The sequence below is a fragment of the Elgaria multicarinata genome, chromosome 2 (genome assembly GCF_023053635.1).
Source record: "Elgaria multicarinata webbii isolate HBS135686 ecotype San Diego chromosome 2, rElgMul1.1.pri, whole genome shotgun sequence".
In the NCBI taxonomy this organism is placed as follows: Eukaryota; Metazoa; Chordata; class Lepidosauria; order Squamata; family Anguidae; genus Elgaria; species Elgaria multicarinata.
In genome coordinates, this window is record NC_086172.1 from 20,721,917 (window position 1) to 20,737,420 (window position 15,504).

Sequence of the window (15,504 nt, forward strand, 5' to 3'; positions counted from 1 at the left end):
TGAGAAAGATAAATCTTGACTTCAGAAAAGCTTTTGACAAAGTGTCCCATGATATTCTGATTAGGAAAGGAAAGGAACCTCTCGTGCAAGCACAGAGTCATTACTGACTCTTGGAGGGATGCCAGCTTTCGCTGACGTTTTCTTGGCAGGCCTTATAGCGGGGTGGTTTGCCGTTGCCTTCCCTGGCCATTATTACCTTTCCCCCAGCTAGCTGGGTACTCATTTTACCGACCTCGGGAGGATGGAAGGCTGAGTCGACCCGAGCCGGCTGCCTGAGAACCAGCTTCCGCTGGGATTGAACTGAGGCCATGGGGAGAGTTTCAGCTGCAGAAACTGCTGCTTTACCACTCTGCGCCACACAAGGCTCATGATTAACAAACTACCTAAAACTGGGCTAGATGGAACAACTATTAGGTAGATACATAGTTGGCTACAGAATCAGACTCAAAGAATGCTTATCAATGGTACCTTCTCAAACTGGGAGGAGGTAAGAGTGGGGTACCGCAGGGCTCAGTCCTGGGCCCAGTGCTCTTCAACATTTTTATTAATGATTTGGATGAGGAGGTGAAGGGAACGCTTATCAAGTTTGCAGATGACATAAATTTGGGTGGGATAGCTAATATCCTGGAAGACGGAAACAAACTTCAAAGTGATCTTGATAGGCTGGAGTGCTGGGCTGAAAACAACAGAATGACATTTAAAAGGGATAAATGCCAAGTTCTACATCTAGGAAATAGAAACCAAATGCACAGTTACAAGATGGGGGATACTTGGCTCAGCAATGCTACAAACGAGAAGGATCTTGGAGTTGTTGTAGATCACAAGCTGAATATGAGCCAACAGTGTGTTATGGCTGCAAGAAAGGCAAATGCTATTTTGGGCTGCATTAATAGAAGTATAGCTTCCAAATCACGTGAGGTACTGGTTCCTCTCTATTCGGCCCTGGTTAGGCCTCATCTAGAGTATTGCGTCCAGTTCTGGGCTCCACAATTCAAGAAGGACACAGGCAAGCTGGAGTGTGTTCAGAGGAGGGCAACCAGGATGATCAGGGGTCTGGAAACAAAGCCCTATGAAGAGAGACTGAAAGAACTGGGCATCTTTAGCCTGGAGAAGAGAAGATTGAGGGGAGACATGAGAGCACTCTTCCAATACTTAAAAGGTTGTCACACAGAGGAGGTCCAGGATCTCTTCTCGTTCATCTCAGAGTGCAGGACACGGAATAACGGGCTCAAGTTAAAGGAAGCCAGATTCTAGCTGGACATCAGGAAAAACTTCCTGACTGTTAGAGCAGTACAACAATGGAACCAGTTACCTAGGGGGGTTGTGGGCTCTCCCACACTAGAGGCCTTCAAGAGGCAGCTGGACAGCCATCTGTCAGGGATGCTTTAGGGTGGATTTCTGCATTGAGCAGGGGGTTGGACTCGATGGCCTTAGGGACCCCTTCCAAGTCTACTATTCTATGATTCTATGAACTAACAGTAGACACAGCAACATTCACAACCGGGAACATGCAGAAGTCTGGATCAAAGAATCTACCCAGCCAGGTAGGAGACACAATAGCAAATGTCCAAAAGGAGGCAGTGTATGGATTTCATAACACAAGGTGCAGAATACCCCCCTTTTTTGCATTTTGCTCTTGTAATATTTATTATCTACATAGCAAATCTTGTGGATGATGTGTTTGCACAGTGCAAGGTTTCCCATTCTTTCCATCTTGCTCCACATTGGGGGAGCGGAAGGTGGGGGGCGGTTCCCCATGCTGACTCTCTCTTTTCTGCTTTTCTACCTGGAATGGGAGGGAGCATCATCTTGTCCTTCACTTCAGGTGGCAAAATGTATTGAGCTGCCCCTGTGGACAGCTGTGCTCATAGAACAGCTGTGAATGCACCTGAGTTTAGATCAGCCTCTTTAATTTCCAAAGCACTTTAAGGTCTTTACTGTGTTCTTCTACACCATAACCTGTGAGGTCGGTCCATTTTACAGGTGTGGAACTGATCCTAAGAATGTGAACCCAAGTCACACTGGTCTACTGGTCCATGCTGCTAGAAGCAAATAAACCACAAAGGTGCAACTGATACCCACCTTTCACTCAGATTTTAATGGAAGCCCATGCATAATCTCTGATTTTCTGATTCCTGTCTGATTGATAGCTACATTGTAATGTTATTCTGCAAATAAATAAATAAATACAACACACTCAGAATCCATAGGATCCTAAGGCTCCATTCTAAATTTTACTCAGATTTTTTTAAAAAGTTATATGATACTTGATAGTGGTGGTACTTATCCAGCGAGAGCAACAGGACCCGCAGGAAGAATAAGGCCAAGGTTAAAGCACTTTTAACGCAAGATTCTACGATACCCAAAGAACCAATTTTCTATTGTATTGTGTGTCTTCTGCTGTTTTATCGGCATGAGCTGAATGCGAGAGCAATAAGGTTGCAGTGGGACCAATTTCAATTGCAGATGTATCACTCCTGGCTTTCAATTTTCCCTAACTTTCACAAGACTCAAGGTTACTGTCTTGGATTATTAAAAGTCCCATAGATTCCAGATAATTTTATATCTAGACAAGTAACAGACTGGCATTGATTTTTTTTTGCCCCTTTGCAGATGTTTAAACCTGTAAAAAGCTTTTGAAAGTGAAGCATATTTTGCTGTCTGAAACCTTGCCCGCCCCTCACAAAGTGCCTACACAGTGTCTCGAAACTATCCCCCAAATTGCTGCTTATTCTCATGATGCTGACAACAAAGTATTTAAGACTGATTCCTCTTGATGAGAAAGCAGTGTTGACAAAGGAATATAAAGACGGGTTTTGGTCAGAGTATCAACACAAGGCAAAATCCAGGAGTGAGACTCTTTTGAAACATGGCACTCAGGGCCGGTGCCAGACTATATTGTGCCCTAGGCAAGGTGAGCTACTTTCACCACCCCCCACCACCCAAAAATGCCAACTTTGATTTTTAAGAACAGATGTTTCCTGGAAAAAATAAGAAGCACAAAACTTGAAACTGCTAAATTTATTTTAAAGTGCAAGAAATACATCATGCCAATTATAGCAAACAAATTGGAAAGGAACGTCTATGGGTCTAAAATGCATTATTTAATAGGAATATCACCTCCAAATCATGCCCCCCAACTCACACACACGCGCACACACACACTCAGCATCACTCACTCCAAACAAACACACGCATGAACACATGCATTCACTCAAAGACCCCATGCACCCCATGCACCCCATTCACCCATACATTCTCTCTCTCTCTCTCTCTCTCTCTCTCCTCTGGGCGCATTCCGGAAGTCCGAACGTGGAGCCGCCCCACCCCCACCCCAGTGTCCCTGGCTTCGCTTCGGCTGGGCGGGTGCAGGGCACCATCTCGCCCGCCCAGGCCCAGCTGAATCCTCGGGCCTGGCCAGCTCACAGCCAACGTGCGTGAGTGCTGCGCTGTGCCCAGCGCCCCTCTTAGCTTGGCGCTCTAGGCGGCCGCCTGAGTGGCCTCTATGGTAGCACCAGCCCTGATGGCACTCAGAAAACTGAATGCATTGAAACATTTCTACCTCAGTAAACGGACATGGCCTCAAGCAGACCTGTCAGATTGCCAGAGGAGTGAGAAAGGTAATCCTCTGTCAAAGAGGGGATTTTATGTGAAGGGTTCCAAGAGTTACTTACTACAGCTGTGTTAATAGTACTCAAAGGGCTGGATGTTTGTTTATTTATTTATTTATTGCATTTCTATACCGCCCAATAGCCGGAGCTCTCTGGGCGGTTCACAAAAATTAAAACCATTCAAAGTGTAAAACCATAATATAAAATACAATATAAAAGCAATGCAAAATAAACACGAAGTTAAAATTTATTTATAGACTGTTAAAATGCTGGGATAACAAAAGGGTCTTCACCTGGTGTCTAAAAGCATATAATGTCGGTGCCAAGCGAACCTCCTTAGGGAGGTCATTCCACAGCCAGGGTGCCACAGCAGAGAAGGCCCTCCTCCTGGTAGCCACCTGCCTCACTTCCTTTGGCTGGGGCACTGCCTAACGAGGGTTAGGACCGCTTCTGTATATTGGATGGTCCACCTTGTTTTGTTGCAATATTGTTCTTGTACATGCATGCACAATGTCAAAAGGAGATAGGATGCACAGAGATGGTGATATTGGCTAGCCATGCAGGTACAGGCAATGGTAAGAAGAAGGCCAAGGGCAGACTCAGGCCATAGCTAGATGGGGCTTTATCCTGGGGCAAACCTCAGGATCGTCCCTGTGCATCCACATGACGCACAGGGGATCCCAGGATCAGGGAGGGATGATCCATCCCTTGCCTTGGGATCTCACCCTCCCCTTTGGCCCCGGTTTTTCCACGATCCTGGGCTGAGCCCGAGACCGCGGAACGTGTGGCCGGTTGTTGTGGGTTGACCCGGCTCTGTGCGATTCCTTGCAAGGAGCCGGGAGCCATGCACAGGGCACAGCGCTCCTCAGGAGCACTGCACCCATTGGGAGGTAGGGTGGGTGAGCAGGCATGTTTGTCCGGGAGAAGAGAAGATTGAGGGGAGACATGATAGCACTCTTCAAATACTTGAAAGGTTGTCACACAGAGGAGGGCCAGGATCTCTTCTCGGTCATCCCAGAGTGCAGGACACGAGCTGTTGAGTTATGCATATACATAAGTTTACGCAACGTATTAAAAATACTGGAGTTATAGTATAGGTGCCCTGTCCTCAGGGCAGGGGAATTTTCTGAGAAAGATAGGTTGACCAAAATCTGATAGCTGAAAAGCATTAGCTTTTGTTCTTTGTTTGTATTGTATATTGAAGATAACATGTAAAAAGGATGTTTATTTCTAAAGAACTATTTTCTGATAGATTGTTTGATTTGTTTGCAGCTCCTGATGAAGGACCTAAGGGCCCGAAATGTCGAGCTAGTGTATGCCTCGATTTGTCTTTTTTAAATCTACGTATTATTTTTCACTGAGGAAATTACCATTAAATATTGCAATTTTCATTCAACACCAGAGTATACAGTACATCTCTCTTTTTCTTCAACTGTCTTTGGTGGTTTTGTCCCCTTGTCCACTTCCATAGGTAGGGTGACCATATGAAAAGGAGGACAGGGCTCCTGTATCTCTAACGGTTGTATTGAAAAGGGAATTTCAGCAGATGTCATTTTTATATATGGAGAACCTGGGGAAATTTCCTCTTCATCACAACAGTTAAAGCTGCAGGTGCCCTGCCCTCTTTTAAATCTGGTCACTCTAGTATAGCTCCTCCAGCTTTAACTGTTTAGGTTAGCAGTGCAGTCTGCCTTTGTATTGTATGGGTAGACGGGACCTCACATCACATAAAGTCCATTTAAAGAGAGCACACTTAAGGGGGTAGACTGGGCACTCGATTGTATACACGATACTGCGCAGATTGGTGGACCGAGTCATAGATAGGTAGACCGAGCCCCCTCTTTCATGGAAGAAATGAAGGATCTAGACTGGGCCCTCGATTGTATACACGATGCTGTGCAGATTGGTAGACCGGGTCGCAGATTGGTAGACCGAGTCGCCCTTTCATGGAAGAAATGAAGGACCTAGAGTTGGCACTCAATTATATACATGATGCTGTGCAGATTGGTAGACCGGGTCATAGATAGGTAGACCGAGCCCCCTCTTTCATGGAAGAAATGAAGGATCTAGACTGGGCCCTCGATTGTATACACGATGCTGTGCAGATTGGTAGACCGGGTCGCAGATTGGTAGACCGAGTCGCCCTTTCATGGAAGAAATGAAGGACCTAGAGTTGGCACTCGATTATATACATGATGCTGCTCAGATTGGTAGACCGGGTCATAGATAGGTAGACCGAGCCCCCTCTTTCATGGAAGAAATGAAGGATCTAGACTGGGCCCTCGATTGTATACACGATGCTGTGCAGATTGGTAGACCGGGTCGCAGATTGGTAGACCGAGTCGCCTCTTTCATGGAAGAAATGAAGGATCTAGACTGGGCCCTCGATTGTATACACGATGCTGTGCAGATTGGTAGACCGGGTCGCAGATTGGTAGACCGAGTCGCCCTTTCATGGAAGAAATGAAGGACCTAGAGTTGGCCCTCGATTGTATACACGATGCTGTGCAGATTGGTAGACCGGGTCGCAGATTGGTAGACCGAGTCGCCCTTTCATGGAAGAAATGAAGGACCTAGAGTTGGCACTCGATTGTATACACGATACTGCGCAGATTGGTAGACCGGGTCATAGATAGGTAGACCGAGCCCCCCCTTTCATGGAAGAAATGAAGGATCTAGACTGGGCCCTCGATTGTATACACGATGCTGTGCAGATTGGTAGACCGGGTCGCAGATTGGTAGACCGAGTCGCTCTTTCATGGAAGAAATGAAGGACCTAGAGTTGGCACTCGATTGTATACATGATGCTGCTCAGATTGGTAGACCGAGCCGCCCTTTCATGAAAGAAACGAAGGACTTAGATTGAGCACTTGATTATATACATAATGCTGCACAGGTAGACTGGGTCGTAGATTGGTAGACCGAGCCCCCCCCCCCTTTCATGGAAGAAATGAAGGACCTAGAGTTGGCACTCGATTGTATACACAATGCTGTGCAGATTGGTAGACCGGACCACCGTTTCACAGAAGAATTGAAGGGAAATGAATTGGTAGATGGGAACGATCGCCATTTTGGGTACCAAGGTGTGCGCATCCTGCAGGTATTTACCTGCACAGATGCAAAGGATCGCGAGACCACAGTTGAGATTTAGCCAACGGGGGCGTACCTTCCCCAACATCATGGGCAGAACTTTGACGTCACCATTTCATTTTATCTTCCGTAGTTCTTTAATATAAATAAATCTCGGTATGTAGATTTTAAATTATATGTTTAGCCATCTGGGCGTGCAGACTTCTGTACCTTTGTATGTGCAAATATGCAGAGGTGCACATAAAGAATGATACTTTAAAAAAGAAAAAAAAGGTTCCCGCCCACGTGGAGCAACCTCGCTCTGCAAGGGCTCGTATGACAGGATCCCCCACTTTAAATTGAACGGATAACGCGCTGTAGCTGCTGCAGGATGACCATGTGGGAGGAGAATCGAATCACGGAAAATGCAGGTTAAAAAATAATGAGTCGCGGTCCTGGCGTCTTATAGGTGACCACCCAGCTATTAGTCTGGGGAACAAAGGGTGCAGGGTGCACATGCCTTCTTTCCCAGCAGAATCACAGTCCTGAGAGCTGTTTGGTCGGCCATGGGGAGCCTGATTCTGCCAGGGAACAGGTGCGGGTCTCCCTGCATGCCTAGTTTCAGCAGGATCCCTGTGGCATGACAGAGGAGATTTGTGGTGGCCCAGCAGCAATGACCAAGGGCTACATAAATGGCCTTGATAGGCTGCATGTAGACCACAGGCAGCGTGTTGCTTACCCCTCCTGTGACTCTCCGTTGGCTCTATGGCTGCGGGAACTAACCACGCAGTTTAATTCAGTATTGCAATCGGTTGGATGCAACATTTATAGCAAATAACAGAAACTAGGAATGGGTCAAATTCCTGCAATGGTGTATCCTTGAATCAAATTTCAGAACTTTGGTGATCCCACATACTTTCATGGCCTCCCCAACAAGATCTCCAGTGGATGTAATGGTCATTCCCAGGAGTGCCAGAAGCTTCATTCCAAATGTGAGTATGCCATTAGCTTGATCTATGCTGGACATATGCTGCCTTGTCACTCTGTATATTTGCCCTTATGGAGGATGATGGCATTCCTAAGCAAAACTTGTGACAATTCAAGGGCCAGTCAGGATAGATTTGTGACCAATAGAGTTTGCTTGCCAGTCAGCAACCTTTCCCTAGACATCCATTGTTATGCAGCAGCTTTTAACAAGGGTAGATTATTCTGTTTCATTAGTTGATACATTTCCTGTCATGTACCAGGATTGATGGGAATTGGTGTATGCAGCAAATTCATTCTTTGACTTTTCTTTTGTCACTTCATCACAGATTCATTTAAGCAGATTTCACCATGGAACTGATTCCCTACGGTATAGCTGCATGTCACGTTTCCCGAGATGGAATGAAAACAAGCCCAGAAATATAATGCATTAGCAGAGATTTTCCATCTTTGTAAGGCACAGGAACATCAAAAAGAGGAAATTACTTTCTTTCTCAAGCCAATGCATATTGTGGGATCAATGGTCAGCAATTTGGGGGCCCTGCTTGAGAGAAACCTGGAGTTATCACAGCCTTTCCGTTATCATTAAAAGCTATTAACAGCTCTGTTCTGAACACACGAACTCTTGGGAGTTGTGCTGGGGAAAGGAAAAGAAATTGAACATTTTAGAAAACAAGAAGGTATTAAAATGTTCTTTCATATGGCTGCAGGGCCAAGGGAACTAACATAATGGCATGAAAGTAAATGAGGCTCCTACTTCAAAAAAGATGAGATTTTAAGGTTAGATTTTGCTCTCGTTGGAGTCAATAAGAAAACTCAGCGGGGGTCAGAATAAGACATGTAGGTTCAGGATCAGCAGTGACACGAATATCCAAACTATGGATGAGCTTGGGTAGTTCCTGCATTCATTTCCCAAACTTTATAAAATAATAATAATAATAATAATAATAATAATAATAATAATAATAATAATAAATGACAAAAACAACAAAGCTGCATTCTCATTACTATTTCTGCTTAGTTTCTGCAGCTGAAACTCTCCCCACGGCCTGAGTTCAATCCCAGCAGAAGCTGGTTTCAGGCAGCCAGCTCGGGTTGACTCAGGCTTCCATCCTCCCGAGGTCGGTAAAATGAGTACCCAGCTAGCTGGGGGAAAGGTAATAATGGCTGGGGAAGGCAATGGCAAACCACCCCGCTATAAGGCCAGCCAAGAAAACGTCAGTGAAAGCTGGCGTCCCTCCAAAAGTCAGTAATGACTCAGTGCTTGCACGAGAGGTTCCTTTCCTTTCCTTCTCTGTGTACAAGTGAGCTATGTGCACGGACCGTTCCTTTGCCTTATTTTCTTCCTTGGGGAAGGGGCTGTCGCTCAGTACAAAAGCTCCATTTGGACAAGAGCTCCATTTGTGCCCCAGCTGACCTATCCAATCAGAGCTACTAGGCTGAAGGGTGTGATGATGCAGACAGAAATCCCTTGGCACAGTTAAGTGCTGGCTACGAGCAAGGAGACAGCTGCTCTGGGGCCTCAGCGAAGGGCGTTGACCCAAGGATTTGAGGGTTAGGAAACGGCTGATTAAGGAAACTGCTCCTGCACCTCACATTAATAGGGGCCTGTGCTGGTGGGAGGAAGTAGTGAACTAGGAATGATTGTTCCCCACTGCAGATCCTTTGGAACTGCAGTCAGTACCATTTCTACTCAATGCAACAAATACAAACGCTCAATTTGCCCCCTCTCTAAGCCCAAAGTGTCTTATCTTCATTGCTGTGGTCTGGATGCATTACATGATTTGACCGAAATATTCCTTTGATGGCATTAGTTCTTTTCTTCTTCTTTTTAACATAACATTGACGGAAATGGCATTATGAATTTAAGAATGTATGTGATGTCAAGGTGGAGCACCATCGATGACCACTGCTGGTATGGCTGGAAACTTTACAGGAGGGAAATAAGAAGCTTGCATGACTGCACAGAGAGATAAGTGGAGAGGCGGGTAAGAAATATTTATTTATTTTATTTATTATTATTAGTGCAACTCCTACAAAAGGATATTATAGAGCTGGGAAAAGTGCAGAAAAGGGCAACTAAAACGATTAAGGGGCTGGTTCTCCATATATACAAATGACACCTGCTGAAATTCCCTTTTCTATGCAACTGTTAAAGATACAGGAGCCCGGTCCTCTTTTCCATATGGTCACCCTTGGTCATAGGGCAGCGGGTATTAGCCCCACCCCTCATCGCCCATGAAGGAAATGTTTCCTTACCGTACAAGCATTCAGACAGTGTGGGATGGTGTGTACAATTAATGATGTCCAGCCATAGAGCTCCTCAATGTGAAGAGAGACTCTGGGAGCAGTCAGGGTCTATCTTCACAGCATGGAGGAGCATTGCACGCATACATCAATATGTGCGGAAGCTCTTTCTCATGCTGTCTGAATGGCAGGGAAGCGTTTCTACCACCAGCATTAGCGCTACGGGTGTGGCCGCCATGGCACATAATGGCACAGGGGCAGTGCTAAGCTGTGTGGCCATGCAGACCCTCCCTCCCACACCCTTTTGGAAGTATACTGGACCTGGGTGATTGTATTGGATCCCTTTTAACCTGTTACAGTTTTTAAAAATGTTAACATGTTTTTAATTTTACTGTAGGTTGAATTCTATTTTAACTTTTGTAATTTATATTGATATGTTTTAATTGTACATGTTTTAAACTTTGTAAACCGCCTTGAGTCCCAGTACTGGGAAAAAGGCAGGATATAAATAAATAAATAAATAAATAAATAAATAAATAAATAGTTCCTTTGGTGGGAGTGTGCACCATTCTACTGAAGTATCCCTATGCCTTTGTATACAGGCTGTCTTCAGAGCTTCCGATGAACAGGCATAGGTTGGTGGCAACACCTGCCATCACAATCCCATTCCATCCTAATGACCTTCTGGGGCTTTACACCCCACAAGTCAGTCCCCAAATGTTTGTAAATCTGTGGGTTTTAGAATGTTGGCCTGGGTGGGTGGAGTTAGAATGTCTGGGGAGGGGGGAGGAGTGATATATAAGGGAAGGACTGAGGGGATTGTGAGCTCTTTGTGTGTGAGCTCTTGGTGTGTAGAGTACTTGGGTTCTGGAGAGTTTGAGGTTCAGTGTAGAGAGTGGTGTCTTTTGAGGGTGGTGTGCTGATAGTTGGTGTATATTAATCAATCCTGATAATAAAGAAAGTTCAAGAGTGAATGTGTGAGAGAAAGGAAAGCGTGTATGAGAAGAGTGAAAGGATTGGATGAGAGGTTTAAAAAAGGGTTCTTTTGACCTGTTTTATTATGAAACAAAGCGTGTGAACTATTAAAATAAAATTTTAATCATTTTGTTTTTAACTACCACAAAAATCCCACGTGTCTGTTTGGCATTTATCATCTGAAGTTTATACATTTAGCACCCACTCTGACAATAATTCACCTCAACACATATAATTCACAGCACATTATTTTATTATTGAAATCCTTCTCCATTTAAACCCCTTTCTCCACATAGTTTGGAGGAAGGTGGTTTTTATCCCTTGCCTCAGGCGTATCAAGTGGTGGTGCTTGGCTTGAGCAGGGTGTAGCCACAGCCAGGCCTGGTGTTCAGAGTCTGTGTCGTGGCACCTTCCTTCAGCACATTCATTCGGCCCAAATTGAATGACTGAAAAGGCAGAGATTCATCACCTCCGTGAGAAGTGGGCCTATTTCCCATGGAGACCAATAAGTAAAGTTAGTTGGTTAACTTAAGGCCTCACTGCAGTCTCTTTGAGCTAAGGTGACCATATGAAAAGGAGGACAGGGCTCCTGTATCTTTAACAGATAGAGGAGGCTCTCGACCTCAGACATCACCTTCCATGAGTAGAGGGTAATGGCAACACACAAGATTGGGGCACGTTGGAGTTCTCTCCCTCCTCAAGAGTTTGATCTATCCAGGCAAGAGAATGCCTGAATAGGGCTTACGTGAAAAGAGTATGACAGATATTCTGTTAATTATATCTATGCCTTCTGAACCTTCTAAATAAAATGTTACGACAATAACTCATTTTTAAAAGATCTTTTCAGACGCTGTGAGTGTCTGTGGGATAAGGAAGGGGTTGGAAATCTGTTAATTTATATATATTCACACACGTACACAAACACACACACACACTGTATATCACACACACACACACACATACACACACTTTATATATAATCTCTAATAAATATATGAAAAATTGCATGTCACAGCTCTACATTATCTCTGTGCAATGATCCTTGGTGACAAAGTGTAAGTGACCAAATCCCTTTTCGGACCTAATGATATTTTGCTTTAGTAGGCTAGTGATATATCTCACATGGCAAAAATAAACTACTCATGCATAAAATTAATACAGTAAGCTCAGAGGACATAAAACTTTCACTCGGTGATATATTTTGCAGGGGAAATTACCAGTTTGTATTTTGAGGTCTAACGTCTTATCAGGTCACCTACGTTTTCCATGCTAGAACAGGGAGTTTTCAAAAACACACATGTTATTAGGTGCACTCTACCAAGGCCCTGTGGGGTTGTGTTTAACCCATAGCAGTAAAGATGAATGCAATTGAATTATTTTCATACAAGGACTGTTTTTACTTGTAGAACTGAGGATCACTTCATATATTGTTGTACCTACAAGGAAAGCACTTCCATATAGGAAACAGATGTGCAACAGTTAAAGCTGCAGGAGCCTTGCCCTCTTTTGTATCTGGTCAAGAGGGCAGGTCTCCTGCAGCTTTAACTGTGGTGATGAAGAGGGAATTTCACCAGGGGCTACATGCATACAAACAACACCAGCTGAAATTCCTTTTTCTATGCAACTGTTAAATATATATCCTCCTTTCCATAGGGTCACCCTAAATTACTGCAATGCATTATACATGGGACTGCCCTTGAAAGCAATCCGGAAATGTCAGCTGGTCCAAAGTAGGTGAGATTGTTAATGGGGACTGGCCAGCGAGACCATATTATGCCAGTGCTTTCCCATCTGCACTGGCTCCCATTCCAGTTCCAGGCCTGATTCAGAGTGCTGGTATTAACATTCAAAGCCTAAATGGTTTGGGTACCTGAAGGGTCGTCTCCACGTCTACCTGCCCAGACTTTAAGAACATCCTCAGCGATCGTTCTCTGGGAGGCCCTGCCAAAGGAAGTGAGATGGGTAGCTCCCAAGAAGAGGGGCTGTGGCATCCCGATTCTGAAATGAGCTCCCCAGAGAGGCTAGCCTGGTGCCCACACTGGGGTCTTTCCAGTGCCACGTGAAGCCATTTTTATTTTCCCAGGCATATTAGTCTTTTATCACTGCTGTTTTAGATCTGTTATTGTATGCTATATTTTTGCATTGCTCTGGGTTTTATTCTGGTTTCTACTTTATTTTCTACTATAGTTTTATTTTTAAATTTTATAATGTATCTTCGTACTGTAACAGGTGGTGTAGAAATGTGATAAATAAATCAACTAATAAAGGAGCCAATGGGAGATGAAGGAAATCCGAGGCAACTGAAGGGGAAAGAAAACTGTTCCCATGACACACGCCTTCCCCCGACTGGTGCTAACTGTGCAGGGCGCAGGAAACGTTGGTTTGCCTGCCTCGGAGTCTCTCTCCCTCGTACTGTAGGATTGCTCTGTCAGAAACAATCGAAGACTCCTGATTTGTTTGAGTGAGGCTGGTTCTTCTCTTGGTGCCAAAATGTTGGTCAGAGAGGAAAGCCACACATGCCGTGGCACTTCCCCAACCAGATGTGTTGCACTACAGATGTGTTGCAGTACAGCTCCCGTCAACCCCCACCCCACCTCCATTCACAGCCTCTGAAATCCTCAGGGGGAGAGTCTTCATCCTGACAAGGAAACAGAAATCTCTTAACAAAATGTTACGCAGGGGAAATCCTTTAAGAACTGTAAGCCATGCCAAAAAAGACTGGATTTCAAAAAATACCCACTCCTCCATGAATTCAGTCAATGGATAAATTCCTTATTTTATGTAAGTAAACATACACCTTGAGCGCACCATGTACTTGAGATAACTTACACCATGTATGCCCCTCCTACATGGGATGTACATGATGGTGTACATGGGGTTACCGGACTCAGCTTTACCAAGGTTCAGCCAATACTAGCCTCTGCATATGACCTTTGTTTCAGAACTGTACAAGTTAAAGGGGGTTCACACGAGCACCCTGAGGCATTGAAAGTACACACGAGGGGTTGGCCGGCAATGCCAAGTAGCTTGCCCTTGCTGTTGAACTAAGGAAGCCAGGGACCTCCTCTGCCTGCCATGCGTTGGGCAGCTCTATGCACAGACCAACATACTTGCGTAGGGTTCCTCTAGGCGAGGGGATTCCCCTTTGCCTCTGTGTGTGTGGGGGGGATTCCCCTTCCCCTGCGTGGATGAGCCTTACACAGACACTTTGGTGCATACCTAGAACGCTGCTTCGCATGCCTTCCAAAATGCACGACTGGCAGGACGTGTGCGCATGTTGGCAGTGGGGGCAGGGATGGCCAGCAGGTCCCTGTTACCCCCTTGCACACACTGGGCCTGTTCAGATGACACGCTAGGCCATGGTTAAGCCGCTAACCTAGGGTGACCCTATGAAAAGGAGGCCAGGGCTCCTGTATCTTTGACAGTTGTATTGAAAAGGGAATTTCAGCAGGTGTCATTTGTATACATGGGGAACCTGGTGAAATGTCCTCTTCATCACCACAGTTAAAGCTGCAGGTGCCCTGCCCTCTTTTAAATCTGGTCACTCTAGTATAGCTCCTGCAGCTTTAACTGTTGTGATAAAGAGGGAATTTCACCAGGTGCTGCATGCATACAAATGACACCTGCTGAAATTCCCTTTTCTATGCAACTGTTAAAGATGCAGGAGCCCTGGCCTCTTTTTCATAGGGTCACCCTAGGCTAACCCTTTTGTAGCAAATGGTTAGTGAGCATGTTTAAGCTGTGTTTATGTAGCCAGCATGGTTAGGAATGGTTCACCCGACATGCTAAGCCATAACGTTTAGCTCAAAATGCTTAGCCACTGTGGCTTAGGCCTTTGCTAGACCTACCTGGTAATCCGTGCGGGAGGAGGGGCGAGCCCGCGGGCTGTCACTCCAATCCACACGTCAGACGCAACAAGCTAAAGGAAAGCCCCATCGCGTCCGCCATTTTTTTCAATTAAAGAGCCGGATGCGCACGAACACTCATGCACTTAGGTAAGTAATTTAAAAAAAAAACGTTCTCCCCGATCTCCCCCCGTCCTGATCTCCTTCCCGCCCCGATCTCCCACCCTGCCCTGATCTCCCCCCACCCCAATCTCCCCCCTGCCCCGATCTCCACACCCTGCCCTGATGGCTGCAGCGCTCCTGTGGAGCGCTGTGCCCCGTCCACCACTTTTCCCAGCTAATTGTGAGTAATTACAGTAGCCGGGAAAAGCAGCGGAATGGGCTACACGCTGACGGTCTCAGGCTCAGCCCGAGACCATGGGAAATACCGGGCCAAAAGTGGTGTCCATTATCCCGGGGCCAGGGAGGGTTGACCCCTGCCTCAGCCAGGGATCCCCTGTGCATCAACTGGACGCACAGGGTCGAGCCCGGGGTTCACCCTGGGCTATACCGTGGTCTAGCAAAGGCCTTAGAGTGTTTTCTGAACAGGCCCACTTCTAGTAGTTAAATAAATGTAAATATATCCATAACCAATGTACAAGAGAGGTGGTGGAGCTGGCACCTGAGAGTTCCTTGCAGCTCCCAAATGCTGCCAGTGAGATTTTGAAAGAAATGACTCCGCTGTGGTTCTCCGCTGTGGCACCCCGGTTGTGGAATGAGCTCCCCAGAGAGGT